Consider the following 7,950-nt stretch of genomic DNA (forward strand, 5'->3'; position numbering starts at 1 on the left):
CATTCTCCTACCGTAATCATGTATAAAATGAGTACCTGGTCGTTAACAGTGTTGTCTCTGTCGGAAAAAAATGGAATATCGGTTATCTAATAGGCGTCATGTCGTTTCAATGTTAAGTGTTTTTGTTTGTAAGGGAAGCCCCGTAAAGCGCTTTGAGCACGTTTAGTTGATATTGCGTTATACAAAAACCTCAAGGATTTTTTTCTCTTTTTATTTTGATGTGATTTGTTTTTGTTGGGTTTTTTAAAAGGCTTTTTACACGTCTTACCTAAATCGAGTCAAATTTGAATGAGTATCTAATTAAGCAGGTAATGAAGGATATTGTAAGAGTATTATATATATATATATATTTTTAAAGACATAACAGGTGACACACTGTATGAAATTGATGAAGGAGATGAGGGGTATTTCAAGGGGAGGAGTTGTATTTTTTGTTATTTCTTTGGTAAAATCTCAAATTTAGTTTTGTTGATATCTTTTTATAACTCCAAATATTACTTAAGCTGTTATTTTCTTTGAAAGTCTTACAATAATCTCATGTTCAAATGTTCAATTTTCTGTCAGCTCACTCCTAAAATATTTAAACGTCTTCCCATCTTTATTGTAAAATACAATCACCGCCTCCTCTCTCTCTCTCTCTCTCTCTCTCTCTCTCTCTCTCTCTCTCTCTCTCGCTCGCTCTCTTTCTCTGTGTGTGTGTGTGTGTGTGTGTGTGTGTGTGTGTGTCTGTGTGTGTCGCTTTTTGGGCATTATGTCACGACCAAGTTGATGAAAACAAATTATATTAAGTAAAAGAAAATATCATAATTTTAAAAATGTGTGCTTTCATCAATGAAAGGTAGGTAGTTAATTTAAGCCAAAGTTCACAAGTCAAGGTTAAAATAATTCTTAATGACTTGTTATTAAATGCCGATGCGAACAAAGTCAATGTGATATGCCTGTAGATCTTTCAGCTGATTTTGACACCATTGACATGACATTTCGTTGAAGAGACTTGAAAATTCGTTCGGCGTAAAAGTAAAAGGAATTGCCGTTAAATGCTTTACATCATATTTACAGGATTTATTACAGACTGTCGTGGTCTGTGGTGTTCAGTCAGAGCAAATTTTACTAAACATCCGCTTGCCACAAGGCTCTGTTTTTGGTCCTATCCTTTTCACTGTATAGGCAGTCTGTATGAAGTCTCTTTTCTAGTATGATATCCAGATTCAATCTGTTATGCAGATAACACGCAAGTCTATGATTCAGTAATTTACAATTCTTACTGAATTAAAAATTCACCCCATACACCGGAGCATACTCAATGTCTCAATCGTTTCTATGTTATATGTTTGTGTTGAGAATATTGGCTATTAAGCTTAACTGCTGGTCAAAATTATTCGCGATGGTGGTGTACGAACGAATCGGTGGTCTCAAGAAGTGGGTGAGAGAGGGATCTAGTAATGACTTTGAGTTTGAAACGAATATTTTTGTGTTCGTGGATAGCTCACACGGTAGAGCCACGCTCTCACCTGCCAGGCGGAGTTGTCGTACCAATAAGGTCGCAGGTTCAAACCCCACCACCGCCGCAAAAAAAATTTTTATTCTCTATTGTCTTCTGGCACTTTTCTATTCACTTCATATCTTGTTGTTACCAACATAAGTGCCTGCTCCACTCGCTTTTCTGAATTAAAAATTCACCCCATACACCGGAGCATACTCAATGTCTCAATCGTTTCTATGTTATATGTTTGTGTTGAGAATATTGGCTATTAAGCTTAACTGCTGGTCAAAATTATTCGCGATGGTGGTGTACGAACGAATCGGTGGTCTCAAGAAGTGGGTGAGAGAGGGATCTAGTAATGACTTTGAGTTTGAAACGAATATTTTTGTGTTCGTGGATAGCTCACACGGTAGAGCCACGCTCTCACCTGCCAGGCGGAGTTGTCGTACCAATAAGGTCGCAGGTTCAAACCCCACCACCGCCGCAAAAAAATTTTTTATTCTCTATTGTCTTCTGGCACTTTTCTATTCACTTCATATCTTGTTGTTACCAACATAAGTGCCTGCTCCACTCGCTTTTCTGAATTAAAAATTCACCCCATACACCGGAGCATACTCAATGTCTCAATCGTTTCTATGTTATATGTTTGTGTTGAGAATATTGGCTATTAAGCTTAACTGCTGGTCAAAATTATTCGCGATGGTGGTGTACGAACGAATCGGTGGTCTCAAGAAGTGGGTGAGAGAGGGATCTAGTAATGACTTTGAGTTTGAAACGAATATTTTTGTGTTCGTGGATAGCTCACACGGTAGAGCCACGCTCTCACCTGCCAGGCGGAGTTGTCGTACCAATAAGGTCGCAGGTTCAAACCCCACCACCGCCGCAAAAAAATTTTTTATTCTCTATTGTCTTCTGGCACTTTTCTATTCACTTCATATCTTGTTGTTACCAACATAAGTGCCTGCTCCACTCGCTTTTCTGAATTAAAAATTCACCCCATACACCGGAGCATACTCAATGTCTCAATCGTTTCTATGTTATATGTTTGTGTTGAGAATATTGGCTATTAAGCTTAACTGCTGGTCAAAATTATTCGCGATGGTGGTGTACGAACGAATCGGTGGTCTCAAGAAGTGGGTGAGAGAGGGATCTAGTAATGACTTTGAGTTTGAAACGAATATTTTTGTGTTCGTGGATAGCTCACACGGTAGAGCCACGCTCTCACCTGCCAGGCGGAGTTGTCGTACCAATAAGGTCGCAGGTTCAAACCCCACCACAGCCGCAAAAAAATTTTTTATTCTCTATTGTCTTCTGGCACTTTTCTATTCACTTCATATCTTGTTGTTACCAACATAAGTGCCTGCTCCACTCGCTTTTCTGAATTAAAAATTCACCCCATACACCGGAGCATACTCAATGTCTCAATCGTTTCTATGTTATATGTTTGTGTTGAGAATATTGGCTATTAAGCTTAACTGCTGGTCAAAATTATTCGCGATGGTGGTGTACGAACGAATCGGTGGTCTCAAGAAGTGGGTGAGAGAGGGATCTAGTAATGACTTTGAGTTTGAAACGAATATTTTTGTGTTCGTGGATAGCTCACACGGTAGAGCCACGCTCTCACCTGCCAGGCGGAGTTGTCGTACCAATAAGGTCGCAGGTTCAAACCCCACCACCGCCGCAAAAAATTTTTTTATTCTCTATTGTCTTCTGGCACTTTTCTATTCACTTCATATCTTGCAATTCTTAACACAACGACTTTCGAGCTGTTTTAACGAGATTAAACCTTGGATTATCAAAACAAGTTAAAACAAAACGATAATAAAACTGAGATCTAGGTGTGTGGAAGGCCTAATATCCTTAAACAGACAATTAAATCAGATATTACTCTCGGAAACAGTTCCATAGAATTTTCCAATCAAACAAAACACATGTGCGTCATCATTGATAAACATCTTTCCATTTCAAGTCAAGTGAAGAACACCATGCAATCTATGGACATAGACATTTTAAAAGATCAACAAAATTCGCCATTTAACACCAAATCTTATAGCAAAGCTTTTGATTAATTCCCTTGTTTTATTCAAACTGGATTATTGTAATTCCCTTTGAGCGAATTTAGCTAAAGACAAAATGTGTACTTTTCAGGTTGCTCAAAATAATGCAGCCAGGCTCATTGTACGAAATTAACATAAATACCCGTCGGTAACACTTCTTATCGGAGTTACTTTGGCTTCCTGTGTAGAGAAGAGTTGCCAAGAAGTAGAAGATATGTACTGTTGTCTACAAATCCTTTAGCACTAACAGTCCCTCCAATATTAAAGACCTTCTGAACATCTATGTCCCCAATTGAAAAACTTGAGGCCAAGCAATGACCTCTCAATCCTTATCAATCTTTGGATAAAACAGGTGAGCAATCCTTTGAATTTTCGATGCAACTACTAACCTTGAACTTCTACGTTTGGATTTGGAGTTTTGAATGAGTTCCCAAGACCTCAAGCATGTAATGTCTCATCAAGTTGTAGGATACCAACGGGTGAAAATTTAACTGACTTCAACATATTTGACTTTGACTTTAAGAATTGTCGTTGTGATAAAGATTTCATTAAGCGTCTAAATCTATTTTTAGATGTGTGCGAGAAAATAACATTTTTTGAACCACTACGTTTTAATTTTCAAAAGATGACAGCGACGCCTCATAATATTTTTTTTTTGCTATAGTAAAATTATTTTTTCATTGAAGATTGATCTTTAAAAATGTTGGTTAAAGTCCCTCATTTACGTTTACACACATACTTACACGTTGATCCACACAAACACACACACACACACACACACACACACACACAAACACACATTGCGTCTCCCTTTCCGTGGACGAATTTTTATTCAGGACACACAAGGAAACAACCGTCAATACAATTTTATGTTTTGATGAAAGTCACACCTTGAGGACTGTTCACAGCTTTCTTTGATGGATGAAAGCTATGAACTTTTGCAATCACAGCTATTGTAATCGTCATCTGAGGTCAATGAACTTTCTTCATTTGTCTCTCATAGTTCAACATGACAAATCAACATTTTAGTATGTGGCCAGCCGTCTTGTAACGGTATTTAGAGTGAGAGAAAAATAAAACCGAAAAAAAAAATATGACACTATTTCACTACGAAGTAGACATCATTAATATTCGAAAATTTATAAGCAACAGGAACAAGACCTTAAATTAATACTTGCCAAGTTTAATTTTTTTAAAATATTTTATAATGTACGAAACTATGCTGATTATACTAAAGTCGTTAAAAATCACGATATCAGAAGGTTTCCATAACGCGTCTTGTTTTAGCTGAATAGTGTTATCTGTAGTAGGATTTATTTCTCCTAACAATGTTACATGATTTTTCAATACGAGCAGAAATCATATTCGATTTATTTCCAAAGATGAATGGCCTCCAATGAACCCTGATTTGAATCCTATGGACTACAGCATTTGGTCATTGACGATTTATAAGCGTGGCACAGCGTTTTACACAGAAACAAAGTTAAAAAGAGTAAATTCAAAATGCATGCGATTTACTCACTATTCAAGCCATTAGAAAAGCAATGCTTCATAGGAGAAAATGCGATGGAACAGTCAATAAGCAAATTGAGAATTATGTACCTGGAAATTCTTCGATATGTCTTTGTGCGGCGTGTTTACGGGGAATAAAATAAAATTACTAGGAGGGTGAGCTTTGTTGTTTATAACTTCAAAAATATTAAAGTTCCTAATTTTGATCATTTTCACTAAATGTGTGGCCGATTGTTTGAAATGTGTTTTGTGTGAAAAGAACCAGATATCAAAAAGTAACATTAATCTTAAAATAACCAGATATCATGTGAGATTTTGGGTTGTGTCATTAAAATAATACATACCCATTTAATAAAACAGTATAAACTTTACTCGTGTGGCTTTGTGGTCTTTTGGCATGACTCTCGCCTTAGGATCGGAAGGTCCTGGGTTCGAGACCCGCTCTGAGCGGCGCATAGCTGAATCCTTGGAAAAAGCTCTTTACTCTCATTCTCTCACCGTACTCATGTGTAAAATTAGTACCTGGCCGTTAACAACGGTGTCGCTGTCCGCAACAAAAAATTTGTAATATCGCCTAAACAGCTTCATGTCTCGTCTTACATGTTAACTGTAGCTGTTGGTCAGGGACCTTTTGTAAAGCGCTTTGAACACATTTATTTAATATTAATTGCGCTATAAAAAAGCTGTAGGTTTTGTTGTTGGCCATAAATCCCAACCTGTGAAGTGAAAGAACGAGCGAAACATTGTTATCCCTTGCTGTCGCCTCAAACAACCGACGACGTAGAGAGTAGTCTGTAAGTGTGAGTAAGGGCTAGTAGTATTTAAAAAAGAGTTCCTTTTGGATACTGAATAGTGGTTTTGCACTATTCAGTATCTGATATTGAATAACCACTTCGTTAAGTTTATATCCTGACACTGAAACCCAAAAAGACTGGCATTTTGACGTCATTATTTGGTTTTTGCACCGCCTAGTGAGTTGTCGTTAGTAGAGCTCATGGAAACAAGTGGTCCCATTGGTTGAACTATTGAATTCAACTCACGATTTGTTTTTGTTTTTGTGGCCAAAGACTGGCATTTTGACGTCATTTTTGGGTCAGTGTCAGGCTATAAGTTAACGATGGCTACGTCCCATTCTGGCATCGGTAATTTCAGACTGAGGGCCCATTGATGTTGAAATTTTATCGATTCAATGGACCTTTCAAAGTGTTTTTATTTTTTTTTAACTGAGCTTTTATTTAAAGTAATATACACTAAATGTGTGGCCAAAGCGCTTTACACGGGCTTCCTTAGCCAACAGCAACACTAAACATGTAGGACGAGACATGGAACATAATATAGGCGATATTACTTTTTTTTTGTTGTTGCTATAGACAACGCTGTTAACGTCCATGTACTGATTTTATACATGAGGACGGTGAGACCAAGTGAGAAAAGAGCCTTTTTCAAGGACTCAACAAACCACCGATTCAGAGAGGAACTCGAATCTCAGACCTTCCGATCCGAAAGTTTTGGGTGGGGGGGGGGGGGGGTGGGCTTTTTGTTTTGTTTTTTGTCTTGTCTTGTTTTATTTTTGTTTTTTTGTTTGTTTGTTTTTTTTTTTTGGGGGGGGGGGGTGTTTATTTGTTTGTTGGTTTGTTTGTTTGTTGTTGTTGTTGTTGTTATTGTTGTTTTGTTGGGTCGTTTTTTGTTTGTTTTTTGCTGGGTTTTTTAAAAAAAGCTTACGATATTAAACTCACTATCCCTGATGAAGGCATTTATTTCAACTGAAAATCTATAAAATAAAATAAAATTTCAAGTAGTAGTTTTGAATTTTGCCAAACATATTACGGTTGTGTGGTGACGAGTCACATTTTTTACCCCAGTGTTGAAAATTAATTAGATACTCAAGTTTAATCAAGTTTGATAAACGATTTCATTATCTGGAAATATTAATAGTTAATGATTCAATTATTACTTATAAATGTCTACAGTTGATGTACTTTTCATTTCAGCCGTCATCAATAAACATACAATCACACACACTAAATAAATATAACATTTTTACACCCACTTTTAATCATAATGTTTTTATTATTTTTTATTTATTAATTACGTTGTTTGATCCCACTATTTTAATCGTGTCCACCTGTGACACGAGAATAATACAATGTATTTCCTATATAAAAGTAACACTGATAAGGTCCGCAATCACTCAAGATTATCAGGCGTGATCGCCAGGCCAGTTTAACGTGTCAACGAACACTTTGGGTGTATAATATTATTTGTACCCCCTAAAACACAGATCTCAAAGGAAAACGGGTTGTTGGTATGTTGTTTCTTTTACAAGTTATTTCGTTGCCGACTTTAAATTAATTCCTTAACTCTCTCCTCAACAACCATAAGAAAACCATCTCATTCATTACGATACAAACAACAATGTTCTCATTCTGATTTCGTTTGTAGACTAGATCACACAATTTTAAGAATTTTTTTTATTACAACTATAAAATCTTGACATTTTGCTGAATAACATTAGACCTATATATCGAATGTACTTGCTGCTTTTTGTTCGAGGAAGAAAAATATTTTTTTTGTGTGTGTTTGTTAGGTGGGTGAGACGTTTAGGGGGAAATTATTTGAATGCCAAGTAAGGATAGAGTTAAAGACAATATGGAATGCCACCTAATATTACAACGGTAATATTATGCTAATATGAACGTGTTTACTTGTTTAGACAAGCATGAGAGTTTTTGTTTTTATTTTTTTTTTTATCTATTTTGTTTCTATGGGGATTTTAAAAATGTTGTCTGTTTCTTTTTTCTTTTTTCTTTTTCTTTTTCTTTCAAAAATGCATACCGAGCCTTTATTGCACTAGTACCAATGGTCATATATCCTGATATTGATTCATACCTGAGCTGC

The 7,950-nt window shown here is 36.4% G+C and overlaps 1 protein-coding gene across 1 annotated transcript in view; it reads left to right on the top strand.

Annotated features, from left to right (window-relative positions):
• The first annotated feature begins 7,254 nt into the window (after positions 1-7,254).
• The window catches only part of LOC144975594 (C-type mannose receptor 2-like), a 29,110-nt gene continuing 28,414 nt past the window's right edge, over positions 7,255-7,950 (top strand). The window contains exon 1 of the mRNA XM_078919757.1: positions 7,255-7,357. The gene's annotated coding sequence lies outside the window, so the exon portion shown is untranslated. The remainder of the gene's footprint in view (positions 7,358-7,950) is intronic.

This window comes from Berghia stephanieae, chromosome 6 (genome assembly GCF_034508935.2).
Source record: "Berghia stephanieae isolate SIO BIC M18660-M18661 chromosome 6, UCSD_Bste_1.3, whole genome shotgun sequence".
Taxonomy (NCBI): Eukaryota; Metazoa; Mollusca; class Gastropoda; order Nudibranchia; family Aeolidiidae; genus Berghia; species Berghia stephanieae.